This window comes from Chinchilla lanigera, unplaced genomic scaffold (genome assembly GCF_000276665.1).
Source record: "Chinchilla lanigera isolate Chin_1 unplaced genomic scaffold, ChiLan1.0 scaffold00003, whole genome shotgun sequence".
Lineage (NCBI taxonomy): Eukaryota > Metazoa > Chordata > Mammalia > Rodentia > Chinchillidae > Chinchilla > Chinchilla lanigera.
This window is the reverse complement of record NW_004955404.1, coordinates 30,292,423-30,319,747: the sequence shown is the minus strand read 5'-3', so window position 1 is coordinate 30,319,747 and position 27,325 is coordinate 30,292,423. Positions and strand designations below refer to the sequence as shown.

General features: G+C 40.5%; 1 long non-coding RNA gene across 1 annotated transcript; it reads right to left on the bottom strand.

Annotated features, from left to right (window-relative positions):
- Nucleotides 1–286: 286 nt before the first annotated feature.
- On the bottom strand, nt 287–26,746 carry LOC106149007. Its single transcript, XR_001234880.1, has 3 exons — nt 26,661–26,746; nt 5,446–5,565; nt 287–2,992 (listed from the first exon to the last, which is right to left on the bottom strand). It is a non-coding gene; the product is annotated as an uncharacterized LOC106149007 (long non-coding RNA).
- Nucleotides 26,747–27,325: the final 579 nt, after the last annotated feature.

The window sequence follows — 27,325 nt, the reverse complement described above, 5'->3', positions numbered from 1 at the left end:
AAGGAGAAGAAAAGTGAAGTAGATTGGCCAAAATTACACAGCTGTTTATCTCTGCTGGAGGCAGAAATGGGCTAGGGTTAGGAAGCAGTCCTTGGCTCTCAGTTCTTCCTCCTGCCCTCTACCCACGGCACCATCTTGGCTCCAGAAACAACTTGGAGCCCACGGATGGAGTGGACACACTCTCGTCCTGTTCTTTGCCCAACTCCGTCATGCGCACACTGTATACATGATTTTATTTCTGGCTGTCTAAAACATCATTATGGGTTGTAAACCATCGGGCTCTTAGCATGTTTATTTGGTTTTATTCTGATTCATTAGCTCTAGACAAGCATAAAGAGGGTCAGCAGAAACTGGTGAACTAAAACAAGCAGTATCCTGTAGTCTTCTAAGGGTCATAAAACTCTAAACATATTCAGCTGGTGTCTTTTTAAATGTCAAACTGGGCCCAAAGATAGCCAGGCCTCACACATACATAGATGATTGTGGAATTTCTGACCAAGGCTAATTATTAGCATCATGAACTTTCACAAGAATTTGAAAGTCTTAATTTCAAATTGTGACATTAAACTTGGAGAAGGTTTGGGGAGTGGTTATCCAAGCTGTAGTACAACTGAAAAGTCCAAACAGGTAAGTAACCCAAGGTACACTCAGACAGTAGTGCTGGGATGCAGGGGTGCACACCCATCAGCCGGATGCAGCCTTAGAGAGCACACGGCCACTTCCTGACTTTTTCTCTGGTGCTCCTTGTGCTCCTCCACAGCCATGTCACATTGACTGCACTGAATGCCCGAGAGGCCGTCATTCAAAATAGTCATCTTGGAAGCCACATGCTCCTTTAAAACCATCTTGGAGAATCTGTTTGGGACTTTTCTTCAAAGTTCGTTTATGAAAAAGATCATCCTACTCTTGATTTCTTTTTATAAGGCTCTGGCACAGGGCATCTCACTGCAGGATAAACTCAAACGCCTCAAAATGAATTCGAATAAAGCCACTTTTTGTGAGCATGAAACTGAGATACTGATTGTCAAGCAGTTACCTTTTGACACTGGTAAGATTTAAGATTTCATCCTTGGAGTTCTCTGACATGCTGAATAGGATTGAGCTTAGGTTACTCAGAAAAAAAGAAGGGCTGATTCAACTGCAGAGATTTTAATATGTGGTTCCAGAAAGTCTGCATATTTCACTGTGAGGTTTGGACAAGAAGCCAAGCCACTGGCTAGACTATAATAGTCAGCTTTTCATGTAATTGTAAGATCATTTGTTTTAGATAATTAAGGGGGGGAATCAACCTTTCCCCAAATTGCTTTCCATTTACTACAGAAATATGCCGTAATATTTCACAGTGAGGAAATTGCTTCAAAATATGCTATACTTTATATTACTTAATATGATTTACTTTCAAAAAATATACTTTTCTCCAACAGTAAAGTACACATAAGAAAATCATGCACTTTGAAGTTCAGTGGTCTTACAGTCTTTGCCTGGCTTTATTTAAGATCTAAGAGACTGTGTGAAGTTGTTTAAATATCCCAAACTTAATACTTTTATTGTAACATGGAGCAGAAATACCCGCTTCATCAGCCCCAAGATGCAATGAGATGATATAAAGCATATCATTCCATAGTGTCTGGTACATAGCAGACACATCAAGTGCCCTTAGAATCCAAACACAAAGGCTCACTTCCTCTTTGTGCCCAACCCAGGGGCACAGGCTAGGAAATGATAAAAAGCTGGGCATAAAGAGGGCAAGGGCACCCTCCCAGACAACTGTGGTGTTTCCCCATAGTGCCCAGCCTACAGCTTCTCCACAGGAGGAGGACATATGTGCACACTGCAAAGCAAACAGAAGTTTTACGTGGTGGCAACAGATTTTACTGGAAGAAATCAGTGGTGCAGGATAACTTTAGATCCTCTCTCCTCACATACATTGGACAACCTTTTGGATATTTACAGCGCACCTGTTATGTGTATAGTAAACTACACCTGACATTTGTATATCTTTGACTCTAAGCATTATAATCTTAAGAGTTGTTTTAATAGGCAAGGATATGTTCAACGGGACACAAGATAGTAAAAAAATTCAAACCAGTGTCATCAATGTTATCAGCAAGTAGTTTTCTTTCTGCCTAGAATATAGTTGAATAGCCTAGTGCTATGAGAAGTACCATGGTAGTTTTTCTTAGTCTTTTCGGGCTGCTGAAACAAAATACCATAAACTGAGTGGCTCATAAACAAGAGGAATTTGTATCTCACTGTTCCCGTGGCTGAGAAGTCCAAGGCCAGGTCACTGGCAGATTTGGTATCTCATGGGTTTCCATTTCCTGGTACCCAGATGATACCTCTCTGCATCCTGACGTTGTGGGAGAGGTGAGCAAGCTCCCTCGGGCCTCTTACAAAAGTAAAAACCCTATTCATGAGAACCTAGGCATTCCCCAAAGGCTCCACCTTTAATCAAAGCACCATCAATCGGGGATTAGGTTTCAACATACAAATTTAGAGTGCACACAAATATTCAGGCCTTGTATTCCACCTGTATTCCTTCTACCGTCAAAGTGCAAGACTAGCACATACGCGCAAAAATTATTGAAGTGAAAAGAGCAGATTTAGCTGAAGGAAAACCTTCTGAACCACGAGAGCCACCCATCTGCAGGCAAGTTCGCAAGAACTGAGTCGCCATCCCTGCCACAGAGCTGAGCTGCAAACCCACCTGACAGGCAGCACAGGGGGATTCAGGATGTGCACCGAGAAGCTGCGCTAGATCATCTCATTGCAGGAAACAGTTTTCCTCGCCAACTAACTCGTGCAAAAATAGGCATTTTCCCTGAGCTTCTCCCTCATGTTCAGGGATCAAAACTTGCTTTGACAGCTCTGATGTTAGAGAGCTTAGAATCATAATCAACAGCTAATACTCTTCTATACTCTGCACACCGGGACCTGTGCAGGCAGCACATCAAACATGCCTGGAGTTCTCTAGTACCCGGCAACCAGCACACTGAAAGAAAAAGAATTTTTTCTTGTTAGATCATTAACCAAACGTAAAAGCAATCCTCTCATTATTAGCAAGCACTACTATAGAGTCTTACAATAAATTTCATTCATTTATTTTAATAGAGTTTTACAATGTTTATTCATTTATTTCAATAAATCTAAACACACAAGCATAAAAGTAAGAGTTTACTAATAAATCTACAGCTATAAGTATGTTACAGTAAAAGTTAAAACCTATCAAATAGAACAGCACCAAATCACATAATTGATTTTTAAATTATGCTAGCTTCTCACCTGTTCATTCTACTAAAAACTGATATTATTTAATTCTTATGCTGAATAAAAATTGAAGCAGTCATAATGGGTTTGACAAAACCCACACAACTGTGCAGAGTGAACTCTAATAAAATGTAGACTTTAGTTAACAATAGTGTATCCATATTAGGTGATCAATTTATAACAACTGCCACACCAATACAAACAAAGAGGAAAGTAAAGAGATAGGAAAATAGTACGTGGGAATTCTGTCCAATTTTTCAGTAAACCTAAATCTGCTCTAAGAAATAGTCTTTTAAAAAATTAGGGAGTTCTATTTTTATCAGCCCTCTGATCACACTTGAGCCAGGGAGTCTATTACCCTTCATAAGTGATGACAAGAATTCACAGAAATTTAGAGATACTACAGATGTAAATTACAAGCTTTTGTTTATCTTAGGAACTGTCCCAGCAGTGGACATTGTCACAATCTAGAAGTTTAACTACAGAGTACACCCAATTTAATAAGGGACTAGGTGTCCTCAGAATACTTAAAGACGGTAGATAGCTGTTCTGTGGTTAAGAACTTCATTTCTATTTGGGTTATCTGATTCCCTTTCCTGAAACAATTTCCATCCTGTGTCTCACCCTTCTGAGTCACTAGGTAGAAATTACTGACCCATCCTAAGCTGCTCTAGGCACTAGAGGTTGCTCTTGATCAGCTGCCTCTGTGTGTTGCATGCCTGCCACATGTAAGGCACTGTGTTGGCACTAGCAAACAGATGTGTCGAAGGCACACAGGCTTCCTATGCCCAGCAGAAGAAGCAGACACCACTCAAGTTTTACACTAGATAAACAACCCTATGTCCATCACATTCAAAATGTACACTCAGCAAATAACGGTTAAAAGAATAAATTAACTTGAATGGTTAAGAAAATAACCTAATTTTAGTGAAGTTTTTCCTTTGTATCACAGTGAGCCAAGAAAAATGCTGTAGACAAAATAACGAATGCATTTTCAACCTGCTTAAACTAAATATCTTTAATTTACTGGTATAATTATTTACTTGGTGTTTAAGTTTCAAATAATCCTGCCTATGTCTCATTTAGCAATAATATTTTTCCCTCTACTTGGCAGGTTCAGGTGATCAAATGATCTTTTACTGCCTCATCAGAGCAGGTAAGGAAGGCTAAATATACACCAGCATGTGTCAGTCTTTACACAATCGGATCAAACTTTCAGATGTTCAGTCGAGAGGAAGCGAGCAAGCTCTCCCTCCCTCCCCTTCCTGTTCCTCCCTCCCCTCGCCCTTATTTTCAGCATAAGGCAATACTAATGTTCCCTGTACAAAAGCCTCAAAAGGCATATGGTTTTTTTTTTTCTTCCAGCTATTTTCAGGTACTCAAGTGAAGCTAAGAGTTGGATTTACCCAGAGAGGAAGCTAAAGGGATAGACAAGGGAGTGATTAAAATGATGGAATGAATTCAAGCTGTGTAAGGAGGGAAACAAGGGCAGAGTGGGGCTTCCTTAAAATAGCACTTAAAGACATTGGATTACTCTTCAGTATTCCGCTTTCCTCAAAGGAGGAGTGCACGGAGCCAACAGGGCCTACTACGGGGTTTCTAACCCAGAGGGGATAATAGAGAATCATTTTCCTCCTCTAGTCTTTAGCCTCTTTTATTAACAATACGAGTGTGAATCCCGCAGCTGAGAGTCCATGGTGAAAGCAGAGCTTTTTCAGCTTCTCGTGGATTAATCAATATCCCTTTCACTTAAATTCTCTTTTGGCTACAGTCAAAAATAACCTATGGTGGTGACTTGTACTTTTGCTTTCAGGAAAGCGGTTCAATTGCTAGATTTGATCATCACGTTATTTCTATTTCTGTCTGACTAAAGACACTAATTTCTTACTTTTGAAATTAGAATGAAAAAGGTTTTTTTGCTCAATCTATGGCAACCAAGAAGTGGAGACAAAAAAAGGGAAGAGCCGGGGACAAAAATATACCCCTCCAGGTCACCCGGCTCCCCGTAACCCACCTCCAATAGGTTCCACTTCCCGACAGCATATTCAACTACGGACTCATCTGTGGATGAATCCATTCATGAATATAATGTCCTATAATCTAATAACCTTTCAAAAGCCACATCTCTGAACACAGGAGACTTTGGGGGAATATTTGAGACCAAAATCAAAACATTACCTTTCATAGAAGTACTTCCTGATACTGTCCCATCAAGCTCTCCAGTTAAAAGTTATGTGCTCACATCCAGCTGCAGTGGAACAAGAAGTCTGAGCATGTGACGACAGTTCTCCTGGAGGGCTAACAGACAGTGGACAAGTCATTACTCAAAGTCATCACGATTCGGCACACATCTGTTCAGACAGTGGAACATTCCTGTCTACTTGACATCTAGTTGTATGAATCATCCGAAGGCTGATTTATGTTCCTATCTGCCATCACAAGCAAATGGAAGACGATCCTATGAGTGATGACTGTTTCCATTTTCCGTTTACATGTCTGACCAGCTTTCTCTCTCATTGCCCCAATATATAGTCTGTTTTCTGTTACTATCACAGATTACCTTAGGCTGAGCATTTGGAAAATAAACAGGTTTATTCAGCTCACAGTTATGGAGGTTGAAAGTCCAAGATGACATTACCCCATCTGTTTGGCCTCTGGTAAGGGCCTCTTGGTTATGTCACAATATGGTGGAAGAATAAAAAGGGAAGTAGCCACAGGCTGAAGAGCACAAATTCATGGAGTGCATTCACTTCATAATAACTTATGCTGTCAAGAACTAACGGAGGTCCCATGAGAATCACATTAATGCCTTCCAGGGGTAGTGCCCCCGGGACCTGTCCTTTCCCCAGTAGAGCTACCACCTATTAATACTACTACGTTGGGGACCAAGCCTCCATCACATGAACGCTTGCAGAACAAATACATTCAAACCACAGCATCCCCCTTCACACCAAATTTTAAGTTCCCGCAAAATACAGGTCTTTTCACTTGTTTCTTGCATCTAAAATATGTCTGCTCAAAAAAAAATGTGTGTTGATTCATCCTGTTGACTGTCTAATGTTACCCACAGTAGAGGGTAAATTTTAAAGTTTCAGCATTTAGAATTGTTGACTTTAAAGTCAGGCAATTTAGTAAAATGCGTAAGTCTCTTTCCAAAAGAGCACAGTGGGCGTAAACATGGGGGTGGTTTGTGTCCTCTTCAAAATGCCCACTTGCATTGTGAGGGTGCAGAAATGTTTCTGATCAAGTTACACAGGGATCCCCAGCTCTGCATATCTCCTGTCCACTTAAAATAATTAAACACTGTACATTTCCTCTTCCAAAGATATACACTGTGTCAAGAATAATATCCTTGAAATTACTTAGAATTTTGATTTTTTTTTATTTTGCATGTAAAATTGTTTATATACTACAATATGCCACCTTTTCAAGGAAAATTGTGGGCATGTTAACAATCTTTGTAATCAGATTGTAACCCTCGGGCTGCATCAGACCAATAAGAAATAAGAGCAAAGAGGGTATTGATCATTCTCAGTTTTCTGAAATGTGGTACGACAGAAAGCAAATATAAATTTCACTTTCTAAAACGTGTTGGGTGTTAGCCAACCATTTTCAAAATACTGTCTGGTTATAGTAATGAGTAAATAAGCAAGATAAAGCCATATCTTGAGTTTAAATAGAAGCCAGGAGACAAAAGAATTTGCTTTGAGACTACAAATGTTTCCGGGATGGAGAAAGAGTGCCACCTTGTGGTAAAAAGCCGCAACTGTACCCATCAAGCTGACTAGAGGTCTTCCCAAAATATTTCAGCCACATTTGTATGAAAACACATTTCTGGAACTTTAAAATGCTGGCATCTTCTCATATAAAACAGAACATGCGATAAGTCATACCTCGGTACTCAACTGCTTTGAAATCCTTCAAATTCAGTATTCTCACATTTTGATGTGAAAATTGTGTCCTGGTATTTGTAGTCTGATACTTGATGAGCAAGCCACTCTTTCCAGCCAAATAATTTCTTTGGTCCTCATTTTTGGTACTTGTCACACCTTCTGGAACCAATTAACAGTAACAAGGTACCCTTGTATTTCACCTTTTAGTCTGGTTTATTTCACTTGGCATGGTGGCCTCAAATTCCATCCATTTCCCTGCAAATGATGTGATTTTATTCGTCTCTATGACTAAATAATATCCTACTGTGTATTTCTTTATCATTCGCTGAATATTTCTTTGCCCATTCATCAATTGATCTAGGCCGTTTCCAAAGCTTACCTATTGTGAACTGTGCTACTATACACATGACACTTTGAAACACAGAGGAAATACTTGAGGCCATAGGCACAGGCAAAGACTTCTTGAATAGAATTCCAATAGCACAAGAAATTATATTAAGAATCAATAAGTGGGTTTACATCAAATTCAAAATGTCTGCACAGCAAAGGAAACAACAGAGTGAAAAGACAACCTACAGAACTGGAGAAAATTTTTGCTAGCTATTCTGATAGAGAACTATTACCAAGAATACATAAAGAACTCACAAAAAACAGGCTCTTTTTAATTAATAAATACACACACACACACACACACACACACACACACACACACACACACAGGCTGATCACTGCATCTCTCCCGTGGGATGATTCCAAGGTTGCTCAAAGGACAGCTTGTAACAATGCTATCTTTCCCAGAACTAGCAGGTGTCCCTTTCTTCCTTTTGTGGGCAGCTGTGAGGGGCCACAGTCCCTCCACAGGAAACTTATCAAAGCAGAGCATGAAGTCAAACAGATGAGAGAAGAGAGGGAAATCCCTCAGAGCCCAATTATGTGGCTCAGAAGAAGGAAGTCACAGGTTTCATTCCAATCCAACAAGCGGGCACAAGCCTGATACAGACTCACAACTGATTGTGTCCACCTGAACAAGTGATGCCCAACTAAATTGGCTCAGCTTAGTTCTGGGTATCGAGGATGCACCCTATGGAGGACTGTTGCCAGAATGGTATAAAAGGGAAACAAAGGGTTTCTTCTATTTCTTCAGGGGAGCCCCAGTCTTCACCTTCACCTTAGATGCCATCTCCTGGCTTCCAGTACAGACCCTTCAGTCTTCAGGTGCAGACTCTACCTTTCCATGGAAGACACTTCAGCCTCCTGATACAGACTCACAAGATGCTACACTGAATGCTTCAACTGCATCCTTGAACCTCCAGCATGCAGACAGACCTTCTGCACTGTTCCACACCTGCCTCTGGATGGCCATTGTGAGCCAATCTTATAAATTCGTGCATATTTGTACATCTTGCATTAAATCTGTTTCTCTACTAAGCACTAACTGATACAGAATTTGGTACCAGAGAAGTCATGGCTGTGACTGTACCTATATTGTCATATTCAGAGTGGACAGGAAGTCACCGCTCTGGTGGAAAAAGCAGCTCCCAGCCATTCTACACCTGGCATCAGTAAAGAACTAAAGAAGCAGACTTTAAAATAAAAGAAGACAATTTTATTCAAAGGTGGGAAAAGAGGAAAAAGAGAGAGGTAACAGACAGCTGCACGGCAAGGAGGGAGTACTCAAAAGTGAAATACTTGAGGATTTTTGTCTTCAGCTCCCTTTTGGGTGGGAGTGACTAGTGATTTCTCCCATCCCCCACATAGGCACTCAGAAGTTGTCACCATCTGACTGGTTCTCTGGCTGCCTTTAATCCTTACCTGAGCACTTCTATCTACATTCTATCTGGTCATTTGATTTCTTCCTGTCCCTTTGTCATGAATAGGTAGAAGTGGCTCATAGAAAGGTAACTAAGTAAAGGGAAAGTGTGTACTTTATTTATTAAATAAGAGTCCTTGGGTGACTGTTCCTTATCCCCTTTTCATTTTGTCAGAGGTGGGTAATGGAGCCTGGTTACTCTGGCCTTTCATGTTCCTGGCTGCATGCCTCTGTTGCCTGCTAAATAATTGTCTGGGCCTAAGAGGCAAAAACTGCCTTTAGTAAGACTTTCTATTAATTTCTTTAATAAAGCTTAATGAAATCTTATTTTATCCTTTTTCCTATCTATGACCTCCTATCTCTACAATGTGGTTCAGAAGCCTTTGGGACTGGCTTGTGGGAAGAGTTTGAAAAGGTTTGGAGACGCTGGCTGAAGAAACAGCCCTGGAATGCCTTAAGCTATACTTGATGGGAGATTTTGGTCAGAGCTCAGAAGACCAGAAAGCTTATAAAAATGCTGCTGGTAAAGACCAGGCTCTGGAGGTTTCTGCTGAGAAGAAGGACTACATTAGCTGTTGGACTCCAGATGATGTGTGTTATTCTTTGGCAGAAAGTTTCATTTTGTTCATGTCCAGAGACCTTACCTGAGACTGAGATTAAGGGAAGTGAACTAATTAACGCTGTAGAAGAAATTTCAGGACAGTCAAATGTTGAGGCAGTGGCATGGCTACTGTCGGGGGCCTTTAGCCAGATCTATGTTGAGAATCAGAAGCAAAAATCCCAGCAGGATGATTTAAACCCTTTTTAGTTTGGCCAGAACAGAAGCTCCAGTAAAGATGTAAACTATGAACATATATCAGAGAGCTTATTTGCTGAGAAGGAAAAGGGCAATGGAAAAGATGGCCTGAGAACATTATAAGAAACAGCAGCACTCCAGCTTCTGCAAAAGCCTCAAGGTACAAAGGTAAAAGATGTTGCTTTGAGAAAAAGCCCCAGTGCACTATGAACGGTGGCAGGCTACAGAATTTGTTCCTCTATGTTTAGTTCATGAGCACTCAAGCCCTACTGCCAAGTGAGAAGGAAGCCTGGCTCCTGCTGTAGCTGGTGGCGGACCTTGGCATCATCCACACGGTGCTGATTTTACACACATGTGGAATGCAAGAGTTGTGGGATCGGGGAGGCTTCCATCCCAATTTCAGAAGAAGACCTAAGAGAGCAGTTTGTGAGGCTGTGAGTGTGAAGCTAAAGGTGTAGTGGAGGTCCCAAAAGGTTGGGGAAGCCAGGAAAGAGCACTGTCTGAAGAAAACTGCAAGGAGAGCTGGCTAAAGAGAGGAGAAGCCATGAGAGTGGCAACCACACACAGTGCTGTAGGAGTGGAGCTACCCAGCACCCTTGGAGTTCACCTCTTGATGCAGATTGCCTCCAATGCTTGGATATGGAACTAAGAGACTTAATGTTTTCCCTGCCAGATTTTGGACTTGCTTTGTTCCCGTTCCTTTCTATCCCCCTATTTGTACATTTGGGGATAGAAATGTCTATCTTGTAATATTGTATATTGGAAGTGCTTAGCTTTCTTTCCATTTGTACAGGGGCTTGCTGCTACGAGTTTGCCTTAAATCTCAAAAGAGACTTTAGATTTGGACTTTTCAGCAATGCTGAAACTGTTAGGACTTTGGCAACTCTTAGAACTGGACTAAATGCCTTTTGCAGAAAAAGGATATGCATGAGTTGGGGGTCCAGGGAAAGAATGCTATGGCTGGTATCTAGATGTCCCCCTGAAGCCTCATGTAGTCATAGGTGGACCTTTTTGGAGGTACCTGAACCTCGAGTGTGTGATGCTGGGATTTACTCATAGTGTGATGCTAGAATTAAGAGTACCCCACTGTGGGTGTGAGTGCTACCCACTCTAAGGGTAGGAATCCTGGGTAGACTATCAGGAACAGAAACAGGGCTGCTGCCATCACTTGCTGCTTGCTTCTTTTGCTGCCTCCTCCCTGCTGTACACTATTCCTCCTCTGTGATGTCCCTCTGCCGTGCCACTCTGCCCCTTGGAGCCAGCCGACTATGGACTGAAACCTCCACAAACTAGGAGCTGAAATAACCCTCTCTCCTCCTTTAACGTTTGGTGTCAGGTATTTTGCCTCAGCAACAAGGAAAGTAACTAGGACAGGGCAGGGTGTGACTCATTGTGGGTCACATTAGGATACGTCCATACAATCAGGAGTCCCAGTTCTGCATTTTTTCTTTCTATCCTGTCACTTGTTTCCATCCTGAAGTTTCCCACATGGTCTGAGAAGGCTGTAAGAGATGTAACCATCATGTCCCCCTAAGAAATTGACTAAAGGGTATAACCATCATGTCCACCTAACATACTGACTAAAGGAGAAAAGACACAGGGCAAAATTGTGCCTTCCAATTTATCTTTTGCCTGTAAGTAAACTTCACAGGACCCACATCACATTCACTTAAACCTCTTCAGCTGTGAAAATAGCAGAAAATAAAGGGATTCATTTTCTATAGAGAAGCTATTATGATCTACTAAAACTAAAAGTCCTCTGTCTGCAATTCTAAATGACGCAGGCATAAAATACTCCTCCTCCCCAAAAATATTGTGTTGGTGGTCTAAGTTCTAAATAATTGTTGTGATTACAGCTGAGGTTTAGAAATATATATAAAAGTTTCAAATTACCACATCTTATTACTTCTCCTCTAATAACATAATGTTCTTATACTTGGGAGTGGATTCAAAGAGCTCCCTTTATACACTTAGTTCCCAGCACAAAAGAACATGCTCATTGCAAATTACTGTGTTCAGCTCCTGCGGTACCTTGTGAAGTATTCCAAAATTCATTTACCTTTTTATTTTTATGAGATGAAGTCTCACTATGTTGCTCCAGCTGGCCTTGAACTTGCAATCCCCCTGCCTCAGCCTACTGAGTAGCTGTGATTACAGGTATGTGCCACCATGCCCAGCTTTCTATTCTTACATTTAAACAGCAGAATCTGGAAAAATAATGATAGTACAGGAAAAAACAGCAATGGAATTACTTCAATTCTTTCATTCTGTGTAATTGCTCAGGGTTTAATTTTGTGCTAAAATTTGAAACAGCAAAACGGAGTTCAAACTATGAGATATGTATTATGTTTGGTGGCTGCAAATGTACAGGAAGCAGTTTTAATGAATTTGATAATTTTTAAAATATATTATTTTGTCCTTTTAAATTATTAGTTGTTTTAAATCTACAAAACAAATTCAAAAACTAAAACATTACTTTAGTGGTTGCTTAATTTGTACATTTTATAGATATCTTAGTTTTATTGAGTCCTTCATAGTTAGTATAATATTATCCATTACTACGGTAAAAAGTAGGTATAATTCTTCTTTTTCAAAAAAATTACTAAATGAAATTTGAAATTATTGATTCATTCCTTTTTCTGCTGTATTTCTTTTTATACTGGCAGGCTTGTACATACAAAGTTATTTAAAGAAAATATTCACTGTTTATTTTCTAACCAGTGTTAATTTCATTTTACTATTATTTCTGAAAATAGTTTTGTCAATGAGAGATAAGACTGTTAAAATATGATCCTTCCTGTGCCAGATACATTATATGTTGTCTAGTACAAGAGTAGGAAATAGAATCAACATTCCAGGAGCAGTGGATCAGCTCCAACCAGCCTGTGTCCTATGTAATTTATCAGTTCACGTATTTTGTCACCCACCACACTCTCTTCCACAATAGCAGCTTACATACATTTTCTCTACTTCTCTAATTGTCAGGCACATGAGTATCATGAAGAATGGGCTTTGCACACAAAAATATGAGTGTAAGTTATGGCTCTGCCGCTTTTCTCTGTGTCCTTGCACAAATCCCTTAGCTCTCTAAACTTGGATATCCTGAGGCATACAGGGGGCAATAATGGCACCTACTTCACTGGACTCTTGTGAAGCTTGAAAGGAATAATGCCTGACCATCAATAAATATCCACTGGTTATCATTGTTACTGTCGCTGAAAGCCTTTCAGTGACCAACCACAGAGTGTGTGGCCCAATCAATAATGTGTAACTGACTCTAAGTAGCAACTTTTCCAACCAAGCTGAATTGAAATAATTGTCTCCTCTATTTAAAGTAAAAACTGAGACTCTTCCACAAATAATTGTTTTTTATTTCCATTTCTTTAGTTCTGATTTATCTATGTAGCTCAATGACCTCAAATTATCTTTCTATAAAGTAAGCACAGTAAATAGCTACACAATTTAATTTGCATGAATATATATACATACATACACATTTCTGTGCTTCTGAGATGAAAGAGAGGAAAAACTTTCCTGTTCTTCTGTTCTCAGGTACACAGACAGGTATTTTTCCCCAGCTCTTTTGAAGTGTAGTTAACAAGAAAAATTGTGTGTATTTGTGGTGTACAATGTGATGTTTTGATATACATATATGTTGTGAAGTGATGACCACAGTTAGGATAATCCACATATCCATCACTTTACTCAGTTAACTTTGTCTGTGTGGTGAGAACATAGCCGATCTCTCTTAGCAAATTTTAAGTGTACCATGCAGCGTTGTTAGCGGTAGTCACAGTGCTGTACATTCGTTCTCCAGAACTTCCTGCATTACTGAAACTTCTCACCCTTTGTCCAACAGCTGTGTCAGTGTCAGGCCCTGATCAAATCTGATGATCTGAGCAAAGGTGAAAGGAGAGGAGAGCTCATCTCCACACAGAGGGCTTTCCTAGTTTTGAGACAAAGTGAGGTCATTATTTTCCTCTTGCTGATAAATTGGATGATTTTGGAAGAGAAATGGAATTTCTTGAAAGTGGAAGGCATTTTAATAAACAGAAACATTGCTGAACCTTAAAGAACATGCCATTTCTTTCTTGTTTGTTTTATTTTTGGTTTTGTTTGCCTGCTTGTTTGTTCTCTACTCTATATTCATTCAGAGGCATTCAAACTCACACCTTCACGAGGGTTCCAGTGGTCCATCTACTCCATAGACCTTTGCAACTTTTGGAAAGTCTCACCTTTCGCATAAGCAGGCTGCACTAACAGAGATGGGAAGGGGAAACCCCAACCTGGAAATTTTTTTTTCCAAAATTTCGCAGGTTGGAACCCTAATCTCAACCAATTATTTCCAGGCTTGTGGAATACACTTTCTCTCAAACCTGATAATGAAATGTTCATTTAATGCATTACCTTGTACATCCTTACATATCAAATTGCATCATATTTTCATTAGATCTTTCTGTCCAGGTGGTACACGGCTCCATTCTACCTGTGTGCTGCAGTCCACCCATTTTAAAGTTAACATGGAAGGAAACATCCGGAAGAGGGCAGAGTGATGGAGGCAGCAGTAGCAGTTTATAGTTTTATGCAATTCTGTTTTCCCCAAACTCCTCCTCGGTGAAGCTGGGGAGAGGTCTGTTATGGCTTGTGTCTAGATGTCCCCCCAAAGCCTCATGAAGTCATAGGTGGGGTTTTTTCAGAGATGGCTGGATCTGGAGTGTGTGATGCTGGGATTGATTCATGGTGCAATGCTAGGCTCAAGGGCACTAGGATTAAGGGTATGAGTGCTACCCACCCTAAATAGTCCAGTTCAGATAAAAGGAGCAGAAAGATGTCGTTAAGGTCCCTTGTTGATTTGCTACCTTCTGTCTTCCATGAATTGTTGCCCCTCTGCGATGTGCCACCCTGCCTTAGAGCCAACCAATTATGAACTGAAACCTCTATAAACTATTAGCTAAAAAGCCTTTCCTTCTTTAACTTTGGGTGTCAGGTATTTTGTCTCAGCAATGTGAAAAGTAACTAAGACCATCAGAAACGGACATGTGCCCACTACACTGTTGCTGGAACCCCAACATGACTACTTTTCTGCTGGGAACCCACAGGCCTCTGCTTGAGACATTTATGGTACAGACAGATGAAAGATCCAGGGACATTGGCAGCGATAAGCCATGACCAACAGGTGCAAATGTCCTTATATGCAATGCTTGGGATTCCATTATGTGAGAAAACATGAATAGTTCTTTGGTTTTGATGTTTTAAAAGCATATTAATAGAAATTGAGTACTGTCTACCAAATAACTTTTCATGAATGCTATTTCTTAAAAGTGACATTGTTTACTAAATAATATTTAATAGATATTACTTATTTAATAATGTAATATAAAATGTTATTTATTAAATAATAATACATTTGTTTAATTTTAAAATTAAGCATCAAGCCTCTAACATGTTAAACATAAATATAGCAATGCATTACATAACAACTTTTAAGTCAATGTCAGGATGCACAGACAACTCTGTATCACTATGGCCTGGGGGTGGAGGAGCTGTATACTATGTAGGTTTATGAAAGTACACTTCCATAAGTCAAATATAAGTATGGAAAGGATAAAGGGAAGGAGGGTGCATGCTGGAGTTTACATTAAGACAGGAGGGCTAAGACATGGGTATTAATTCCAAACCTCATGGCCTTTCCCCGCAGGAGGACAACAAGCTTCCCGAAAGTCTCAGGACTTTTTGCTCCGCTACTGTGCTGGTGATCCCTGTATTCGCCTGTGTCAGCCACTTCCCAGCTCATTTTCCAGTCCTCTCTGGAGGAGCACTCCCCTCCTCAGGTTTGCTGGGTGCTGCTGCTTCATGCTGTTCACCCATTTCCAACTTCTGAGAGCCAGGACGTATGGCCCAAGATGATGCCAACAGAGGAAAGTAAGTCATGCAAAGATAGAGGGTAACTTACCCTGGGGGCTCAGCCTCAAAGCCCCTTTTCCACTTGCAGATCTTCTCAAAATCCTTCTCTTTATACCCAAGTGTTACCGAGTAAAATCCTTCTCTTTATACCAAGTGTGCATGATTCACCCTTCCAAAATCCCCTAAAGACTGAAGTGGGAAGTAAGTGTGGCCCAAGTGCTCCTAAGGCTTTAATCTGAGAAACTCTTTTAAATTAATTAAACTAACTTCAACTCTTTAAAACAGCCTGAGCCTGAGATAGTTTTAGCACTTCAGAGCACTTTAATGACATTCAGGTCATTAAATATATGAAGCCAGGCTTTTACATATTAACACAGAAATGCATGGGAAATGCAAGGACAATGGGCTTCAGAAGCCACATAGTGAGCTACAGTGGGAATGTTCCTTGATAGAAGAACCCAGTCAGTGAAGCACAGTTCTAGAAGGAAGTGTTCAAGGTCCAGCCTGAGTCAGAGCCTGCAGCCCTACCATCATGCACACAATGGCTTATTCAACGAGCAGGGCCCAGAGGGAGAAAAATCAATTTTAGAAAATTGTGAAAATGGCCCCCATGAAACCCACCCAAATGAAAGAAGGCTTCAAAGAATAAATTCCAGCAAAGAAAAAATGTTTAAGTGCACAGAATTTTTCAAAGTACCTTTCAGCTTTTTCCATATACATACACACACACATTTTTATATTTTGCAATAGCAGTTATCAAGATCAGCAGAAATTTCTCTAAGCAGATGTTCTTCATTCTGTAGGGGGCAAGTGAAATATAAAATTGACATCTCAGTGTTTGCCCCAGGCTGAGTCTGCAATCAGTTGTAAATGAACTTCGCTATCATTTCTTTTTTTTTACTAACCTAAAAGAGGAATTTTTATAGCTATTTAGTGTATCTGTTTGTGGCTTTTGTTTTGGTTCTAATAAAGAACATTCCATGTATCACAGAGCCAACTGGATGGCTGCAGGGGGAAATCATTGCTGCTTTAATAAATGGGTGCTCAGCCCAACAGTGCTAAGTTCTGAGTCTCCGCCCTCCATGCACCCAGTGCACACAGGATATCCTGACTCAGAAGGCCCACGAACTGCTCCCATGGGGATTTGCATTTGGGCCCTCCCTGCACGTGCACCGAACCATGTGAGGTACCAGAACAGGCGGGGCACGATCAGGTAGCACCATTGTTGGAGTCTGGGCTTTACTTGTGCCCTGACCTCCTGAGGCGGTCACAGTCACAGGCGGTCTCTGATCACCGCCAGTGAAGCCCACGTCTGGCCCCTGTGCATGCCCTGAGCTGCCTGGAGACACGGAATCAGGTGGGCGACAAACTGTTGACCCTGAGATCCATGTCTGGGTCCTGCCTGTGCCCTGAACTGCCTGGGGGCACAGGACCACTGATTCGTGATTGTGCCACCAGTGGAGCTCATTTCTATGTCATATGCATGCCCTGAGCTGCAAGGGGACACTGGATCAGATGGTCTGCCATCAGGTGACATCACAGTTCACATCTGAGACCTGGGAGAACTAGGTACACTTCACCATCTGCTGGAAGACCCCAGACTAAGCAGCACATCTCAGCAGACACAGAGGGGCAAGCCTGACCACCAGGAAAACTAGGGACACTAGCTACCTTTGCTGAACTGCAAAGGAAGAGGGAGACTGAGTGATCTGCCTCCAGCATCAAACATGGCAAGATGAAGAATTAAAATGCAATCTCAATAAAATACTAGCAAATAGAATGCAGCAAATCATCAAGAAAATCATACACCATGACCAAGTCAGATTCATTCCAGCAATGCAGGAATGGTTCAATATTCACAAATCAATTAATGTCATATACCATATCAATAGAGTCAAAACAAAAACCACTTGATCATCTCAATAGATGCAGAAAAAGCTTCTGACAAAGTCCAGCAAGCATTCATGATAAAAACCCTAGAAAATAGGAATAGATGGTCTTTACCTCAACCTGATTAAAGCCATCTATAACAAACCAACAGCCAACATCATACTTGGACAAAAACTGAAAGCTTTTACTTTAAAATCAGGAACAAGACAAAGATGCCCACTGTCGCCACTCCTATTCAACATAGTCCTGGAAGCATTAGCCAGAGCAATTAGACAAGAGAGAGAAATAAAAGGAATAAGGATAGGAAAGGAAGAAGTAAAATTATAACTATTTGCAGATGACATGATACTTTACATGGAAGACCCCAAAAACTCCACAAGAAAACTCCTTGAATTAATCAACAAATTCAGCAGTGTAGCTGGATACAAATTCAACACCCAAAAATCAATAGCATTCCTATACACAAACAACAAACAGACTGAGAGAGAAATTAAGGAAACCATACTTTTCACAATAGCTTCCAAGAAATTGAAATATTTAGGAATCAATCTAACAAAAGAAGTAAAAGATCTATTTAATGAAAACTACAGTGCTCTGAAAAAAGAGATTAAAGAGGATTTCAATAAATGGAAAAACATTCCTTGCTCATGGATAGGAAGAACCAACATTGTGAAAATGGCCATACTACCAAAATTCTTGTACAGATTCAAAGCAATTCCCATTAAGCTACCATTAGCATACCTCACAGATCTAGAGAAAACATTCTTTAAATTCATCTGGAACCAGAAGAGACCGAGAATAGCAAAAACAATCCTGTGCAACAAGAACAAGTCAGGTGGAATCACAATCCCTGACCTGAAATTTTACTATAAAGCTACTGTAATAAAGTCAACATGGTGCTGGCTAAAAAGTAGACCAGGGGATCAGTGGAACAGACTGGAAGACACAGACACAACCACAAACACACTCACCCACCTAATCTTTGACAAAAGGGCCAAGCAAACTCACTGGAAGAAAGATAGCCTCTTTAATTGGTTTGCCACCTGCCAAAGACTGAAAATAGACCTAAGTCTATCACCAGGCACCAAACTCAAGTCAAAATGGATCACAGATCTCAATATTAAAATAGAAACATTAAATCTACTGTAAGAGAAAGTAGGTAAAAATCTTGGACATAGGGGTAGGCAGAGAGTTCATGAACAAAAAATAAACTACACGTGAAACACTTGAAAGAATCAACAACTGGGGTCTCATCCTACTGAAAAGTTTCTACACATCTAAAGAAATCAGCAGCAGAGTAAAAAGAAAACCCACAAATTGGGAAAAAAATTTAGCTGACTTTCCCTCAGACAAAGGTCTTTTATCTAGAGCATATAAAGAATTAAACCACATCAGCCCCCCTCAATTCAAAGACCTAATCCAAAAATGGGCATCTGAGATGAACACACACTTCTCAGATAAAGAAATACAAATGGCAAATAAATACATGGGAAAATGTTCAACATCATTAGTCATTTGAGAAATGCAAATTAAAATAACATTGAAATTTCACCTCACCCTAGTAAGAATGGCTATCATTAAGAAATCAACCAATAACAAATGCTAGCCAGGCTGTGGAGAACTAGGAACTCTTCTCCACTGCTGGTGAGAATGCAGACTGGTGAAACCACTGTGGAAATCAGTTTGGAGATTCCTCAGCAGTCTAGGTCTAGAGGTCCCATTCAACCCAGGTATTCCCCTTCTGGGTATTTTCCCAGAAGATCTGAAAGCATCATATAACAGAGATATATATGTGCATCCATGTTTATAGCAGCACAATTTGTAATTGCTAAATTGTGGAAGCAACCCAAATGTCCATCCACTGAGGAATGGATAAAAAATCATGGTACTTTTATATAATGGAATATTACTCAGCTATAAAGATTTTATAGGTAAATGGTCACAGCTAGAGACTATACTCATCAGTGAAATAAACCAGACCTCTATCTGTAAGCAACGTATTGTCTCACTAGCAAAAGAACCTGAAAGAGTGAATAAAATCAGGAGGTAAGACAGACATTGTGAAATGAAAGGAAAATGCTCAAAAGTAAAGAGCAACTGGGGTGAGGGAACAGAGAAAAGAAAGAAGGGGAAATTACGTATGTGTGCATATGTAGGATAGCTAACATATTTGTACAGTTAATGATTACTTGTTTGATCAATCTTGCATGTCTCTATTTGCTTTCCTGAGAAACCGCTTTGAAGATATCAAGATGTAACACAAAAACCATTGTTAATTTCCTACCACTTTGTCTGTAGCTCTGTGTTGCATGTATTGTTCTTTATGTTGTTTTGTAAACAGATGTCTGTTTGTTAATATATTTTGCTTTTTTCATTCTTAAAATTAAAAAAGAAAGTGCTAAGTTGCTATTGGCCCCTTGCAGATGCTTTTCTTCCTGTTCCATCTTCTTCCTGCTTCCTCTGCTAACATGAGATATTTAGCAGCATCACCAACCTCTACCCATAAGAGCCAACAGTGTCTTCAGTTGAACCTAGCTAGTTTTAACTGTTACTATGTTGCTTTTCCATTGGCATCCCTGCCAGTGAAAACTCTCCCACTATCACACTGCCCATCCACTCACCATCTCCCCCCCCATGAACCCATTGTCTACACTACTACCTGAATGATCTTTCTAAAAGGTAATCTGACCATTTCCACTCCTCTCTGTGTCTCCACCATGGTCTCAGTAGACTTTTAGGAAACTGTCTTTTGCGTGGCTGTGTCTGTTGAATGAACTGCAAGCTCCTAAGGGCTGAAACCTGGTCTCCTTGACCTCCACAGTCCTAGAGGCTGACAGCCTGTGACACATAGCCACCCAGCTTGTGGTTTACAGATGATGGAAAGGTAAAAGAAAATGTGTCCTCTGGAACTCTGACTCTGTGGAGACCCTGGGCCAGGACACTAGGCTATGTCTGTTGCCTATTCTCCCCCGAGAAAAGTCTTAAGGACTCAACTGTGAAATTTTGGAGGGAACAGTAGCCTTAAATAAGAATATAGCCTTGCAAATGCTTACAGTTCACAGGATCAAATGGATTGAAAACAATACCTTCCTTTTACATGCTGCAGTTCACTGAGCACCTGCTTATAGTGCTCGGACCTGTGCCAGCTATTGTACAGAGTGTAATGAGCTTTACTGAGAATTGCTGATAAAATAGGACATTCTGTTAAGAAAGCTAAGTTCCAGTTAACTTTACCAATAACTGTGGTATAACTCTAAGCACTTCACCATTGCATGGAAATAATACTCTCCATAGTGGATCAATATTACTAAAAGTAGTAGCTAAGATTAAGCCTCAGATATATACATACGATGTAGGAGGAAGGGAAAATCAAGTAAGCTATACCTGTTCCCTAAAAATGCTGCAGGACATGACTTTGAAAGTTTTATTTTATGTTTAATTGGAAAATAATAATTATACGTATATTTATGGGGTACAGTGTACTGTTTTAATACATGTGTAACTTACAGAATGATTAAATCAATGTACGCAGCATACCACTTCAAATGTGTCACTTCTTTGCGTCTGAAATTCTCCCTTTTTTCCATTTTGAAAAATACACAGCACATTGTTATTGACTATAACCACCACCCTGTGCAGTCCAGCGCCAGGACTTATCCTCCTACTGACACAGAACCCCCTGTGCAAAGTCTCCCTCCAACCCCTCGCAGCCTCCTGTAACCACCATTCTAGTCACTACTTCTACAACCTCCACTTTTTTAGGTTCCACATACACAACATCATACAGTATTTATGTCTCAGAAGCTGGCTTCTTTCATTTAACATAAGGATCTCTAATTCCATCCATGTTCTTACAAGTGACTAAATTTTTTTGGCAGAATAATATTCCCTTTTGTATATTCACCACATTTTTCTTCCTCTGTTCACCAGTCAACAAGCGTTTAGGTTGTTTCCACATCTTGTCTGTTGTGAATACTCTGCAATAACACAGGACTGCAGACCTTCCTGCAACACAGTGATTCCAATCTTTTGGGTATAAATCCAGAAATAGGACTGCTGACTCACATGTAATGTATTAGGGTTTTTTTGTAGAAATGTCATGCCATTTTCCAAAATGGTTCTACTAATTTACATAATCTGCAACAGCACACAAAGGTTCTCTTTTCTCCACATCCCTGCCAAGACATACCTGTCATCTTTCTGATGCTAGTCAGTCTAATGCTTGTGAGGTGACAGCTCATTGTCATGGCAACTTGTATTCCCCTGATGATTAGAGATTGTGAATGTTTTTCTATATAGTGCTTGGCCACGTGTATAGCTTCTTTTGAGAAATGAAAGTCTTTTTTATTTTTAATAGTGCTATTTGTTTTCTTGTTATTGGGTAGTTTGAGTTCCTTGTATGATTTGGAAATTAGTCATTATCAAATGCTTGGCTTCCAAATATTCTCTCCTGATTTGAGGGCTGTTTCTTCACTCTCTTAATTATTTCCTTTGCTAAGCAGAAGCTTTTGGGTTTGATAAGGACAGGGCCATTTTTGAAATGCAAGAGCACATTTTCATTTCGTGAAGATTTTCTCCAGTGTCACCATGCCTCTAGTGCCAGGAAAGCCCTCTGCCATTGAGCTCCACCCCAGCCTTGTCTCTAATTAATTCTATGTGAGGTTTTAACTTAAAACTCCCAGTGTATTAACAAGGCAGTTAAGTGACTTATTCATTAACTGTCAGTCCAGGAGCTGAAGCACAACTTTGGCGCAGTAGGTGGCACTGTTCCCCTGAATTCTCAGCCAGTGTTGGCCGGAAGAGGCTTGTAGGGTTGTGTGAGACTCCCCAGTGCTGTTCTGAGAATTCTCTAGCCTGCCACAGCCATTCCCCTTGGGTCATGCTGAGTGCAGAGAGCCAAACTGCCCCAAACAAGCTCCCTCTGCCAGCAATGCCCTTTCCCCCTGTTCCTAAAGCGTCTGCGAACCTTTTTCTCTTACAGCCGCTAGGAAATGTCCTATGTCCTGAGATACCTATGCAGGTCTTCTAAGCGGAATGGACAGTCTTGTTGGTGGTTGCTCAACACTGTGGCCACTCCTAGCTGTGATGCAGGAATTCTTTATCATCACTCATTTCACCAAACACTAATGGAGCATCTAACATAGATCGGACGCTGTACACAGTCTTGGAAACAAAAGAAAATAAATAAATGGCTGGTGTGTGGGCTCTGCAGTCAAGAATCTGACAAGCTACAAAGGACACAGGAATGTGATTATAGGATGGCGTGATAAGGGCTGATGGAGGTAGGCTAAGGAAATGTCAGGAAAGCCCCAAGGAGGCCCAGATGAAAGAGGCAGAACATGTCTGACTGGAGGAAGAGAAAGCGAACATGGGCAAGGGAAGGAGCCGCCAACAAGGAGGAGGCAGGAAGGGCATGCTGGGCAGAGGAGGCAACGGCAAGACCCACCAGTGACTTGTGCATTCATGTGGTTGGGTTGAAAACACAAGCAGCAGATAGTTGGGGAACTAGGAGACATTCATAAAAGACTGGAGAGCAGAACAGAAAGTAGAATGCTCACATCATTTTAGGGTGCTTAGATTTTATCTAAGCAGGTTAAGGATCACTGCTGGAAAATCATAAAAATACACATCCATAGCCTACACCCCAGTATTACTGACTCCACGGGCTCTTGTACTTTCTATCAAGATAAGACAGAAACACCCTGGCACAGTCTGCTAGTAGTTCTGTTTTCACAGGGACAAAATACCCAACACCTGCAGCTCAAAGGAGGACAGATTTATTTTGACTCAAAGTTGTAGAGGGTCCCGTCCAAGTTTGACTGGCTCCAAGGCAGAAACAGCCTGGTGGAAGGGAATAGTGGAGGAAAATTACTCAACCCATGGCTCCCAGGAAAAAGAGAAAGGAAAAAGAAAAGGAGCTGGGACAAGAATACACTTTTCTAGGTCGTGCTCACAGTGAATCATTTCCAGCCAGGCCCCATCCTAACAGAACATTTAGTTATGAACATCAGTGGATAAGTCCACTGATGAGTAGACCAAAGCCCGCTTTCCCTGCCTTGATCCAATCACCTTCCAAAGACCCACTGATGATCACATAATGAAACTTTAGGGACTATTTTTAGATCAAAATTGTAACATTTTGCCCTGGCCTCCAAAAGGCCCATGTCTATCTCATTATGTAAAATGTATTTGGCCCATCTCTGAGAGTAACCAAAGTCTTAACAGTTTTAGCATTGCTGAAAGGTCTAAATTTAAAGTCTTCTCGGGGCTGGGGATTTAGCTCAACGGCAAAAGCGCCTGCCTGGCAAGCGCAAGGTCGTGAGTTCGGTTCCCGTACCGGAGAAAAACCAAAAAAAAAAAACAACAACAAAAAAAAAATAAATAAATAAATTTAAAGTCTTCTCTGGGATTCAAAGAAAATTCTTTTTCTTTTTTTATTTTAAAAGAATAGGGCCAGGGACACAGCTCAGTGGCACAAGTGCATGCCTGGCAAGCACAAGGTCTTGAGTTCGATTCCTGGTACCAAAAAAATAAATAAATAAAAATAAAAGAATAGTAGATAGAAAACAAAGTAACAACAATATAGACAAAAACAAAACAACACAAAAACAATAAAAACGATACAGGATTTCAAAACAAAATGATAGGAATTAACAGTGGTTGTTACATTACATATTGTTATCTTCAGTGAAGTTGCTCAGATTACCAGATATAAGAATGCCAGATTGATCAAACCATTAAAGAGAATAAAAAATAATAATAAAAAACATTAGATACAATACAGAGCTTCACTAAACAAGATGGTAGGAATTCACCAATGGTTGTCATATTGCATATTGCTGTCTTCAAATTAGTTGTTCAGATTACCAGATATAAGCATGCAAAATTGGTCAAAAAAATTTTAAGCATTAACTGTTCCCTTCAATAAACCAATAGAGATCAGCAGTATAATTATCCTGACTATCCATATATATTTTTCCCTCCCTTCTTTCTTTCTTCTTCTCCTTTGTCTCATCCCAGTTGTTCCTTCCCTTTGAGCAATTTCTTTCCCTTTCACAATATCTATTGTACCTTTTGGGTTTTATTTACTCTTTCATGTTCTTATACTAGGGAGACAATACGATGTTTACACATGTGGGTCTGATTTATTTAACTTATGAGTATGGTCTCTAGTTGCATCCATTTACCTATAAAAGCCTTGAATTTATCTTTTTTTATAGCTGAGTAGTACTCCATTGTATAAAAATACTACATCTTTTTTTTAACCATTCCTCAGTTGACAGGCATTTGGGTTGTTTCCAAGATTTAGCTTTGAGTTCCTCTGAAAAATAATTTTTTTAAAAAGTTAAATTCTTGTAACATACAATGGCACAGAGTAAACATAATAAATAATTTTTTGAAAAGTTAAATTCCTGTAACATACAATGGCACAGAGTAAACCCATCTGTCATGGCTTGTATCTAGATGTCCACCCAAAGCCTCATGCTGCCATAGGTGGGATTTTCTGGAGGTGGCTGGATCATGGGTGTGTTAATGTAGATTAAGGGTATGATCCTGGGATTAGGAGTGTGTGATACTGGATCAAGCCACTACTTGATTTATCATAGTTTTGGGTATGGGTGGCACTACTCAAAAGGCTCATAGCCAGGATGGGATGAAAGGGTAAGGGAGGCTTGCTGCTGCTTCACTGTGATTGCCTTCTGCCTGCCCCACCATGGACTGTTTCTCCTCTGTGATGCCCCACTGCCACGCTGCCCTGCCTTGGAGTCAGCCTACTGTGGACTGAATTCTCTACAAACTGAGAGACAAAATAAACCTTCCCTCCTTTAACTTGTAAGTGTTGGGTATTTTGTCCCAGCAGTTAGAAAACTAAGACAACATGTATTTCAAAAGGGAAAAATAGGGGGATAAAAAGGAATCAGACTAAAGTGTGACCAAACACCAGCAGGGCAAATAAATCCTGTAGCTGCATGTCCAGCACCTAGGTTATCTTGTGGTAAGGTGTGAGTTCCAGAGGGCTTGGGCACCCACTTGGCCTCTTTAGGGCCGGCTCTGTTCACTGTCTGAAGTTTTTCTCAGCAGATTTTTCACATTCCTTGCATCTCCAACTTCCTGGGATATCCACTGTATCTGTGGCTTTATTTTCACAGCTTCAAACGTCACCCTTTCCAGGGACTCCTTGCCTGGCCTCCCAGGGTCTCCTTTGAAATCTCAGTGAAAGCTTTCCTGACCCTCAGTGAAAACCTTCTTGTATTCTGCCTGACTGTAAAACCAGCACTGTGGGGATGACACCAAGGTCGGCAGCCAGCTCAGCCAGTAGTCTCTGAGTGCTCTGATAGCTGATTTTGAGGAAACTCTTCCTTATGTTGCCTCAAAGAACACGGCAACATGGGGCTCTCCTCAAAGCAAAGACTTTGAGAGGAGTTTATAATTTTACACACGTAAGCCTAAAATGGGAATACTGAGCCTATTTTCAAGTGTGTTCATTATGTTCTGTATTATTCCAAAGCTAAGTATTTGGCTTTTTTTTTTTTTTTAATGGTGCTAATATCTTCAGCAAACATAGTCTTCTTGGCTCCAACTTTGTAAGTGCTTCCTTTCTGGCCAAGCTGTAAAATTTTCACATCTTTTGGTTCTGCTTTTTGCTCCTAATTCTTACTGTAAATCTAGCAAAAGGCAGACAGCAATGCCCATGCCACAACCTGAGCATGAAGCTGCCTTGAAATCTCCTCTAGGAGGTTATTTAGTCCACCACTTTTAAATTTAGCTCCAAATAACGTCTTAGGACACGCACAAAATGCAGAAAAAAGCTTGCCAAAATAAAATACACATCCAATTTCCCACACAGCCCTCATTCCCAGCTGAAACCTCATGAGCCTGGCTTTTACTCTGCACATTTCTATCAGCAATCTGATCTTCTGAGTTTCACCAGTATTTGTCAACAGGTAGTGTCTACAGAATTCTAGGTTTTCACTGGCTTTCCTCTCCAAACCTTCCCAAACTCCCCCATAACCCAGTTCTAAAGACCTTTGTACCACATGGTTGGATACAGTCACAGCAGTGATCCCACTCTTAGTACCAAAGTTCAGTCTATGGTTACCTGGCTCCAGGGCGGAAACAGCACAGTACAAAAGTATAGCGGAGTGAAGCTGCTCAACCCAAGGCAGCCAGAAAGCAGAGAGAGACAGAATGGAGGAGCCAGGAACAAGAATACACTCTTCAAAGTCACACCTCCAGTGATCTATCTGCAGTCAGGCCCCGCCTCCTAGCAACATATTTAGCTATGAATTCATCAATGAATTAAGCTACTATGAGTATAGCCCCTCCCCTTGGTCCAATCACTTTCCAAGAGACCCACCTCTGAACACATGCAATTTCAGGGAATATTTTAGATGCAAACCATAACACACAGGAACAAGGCTTTTATTATGCTTGAGCACAAGTTAGGGAACCATAGGAGACAGAAACCCTGGGCTTACCCCATAAAAAAAAAAAAAAAAAGACAGCTACAAGGTATTTCATGGCATCTACAAGGGAGGCAGTGACCCAGTTTCTTATGTCTTCACATGTAGAGATGAGGTTTTAATCACGCATGTGCTCTTTTTCATTAGGCCTCTTTAGCACACACACCTCATTACCATCTTAAGTATCCACTTTGAGTGAGAGTTTTTCCTATGCTAATAAAATAAAGATAGCTTTAGGTTACATTAGTGACTAATTTACCCACGCATCCTCCCCTGACAACTGGAATTCACCCCTTCTCAT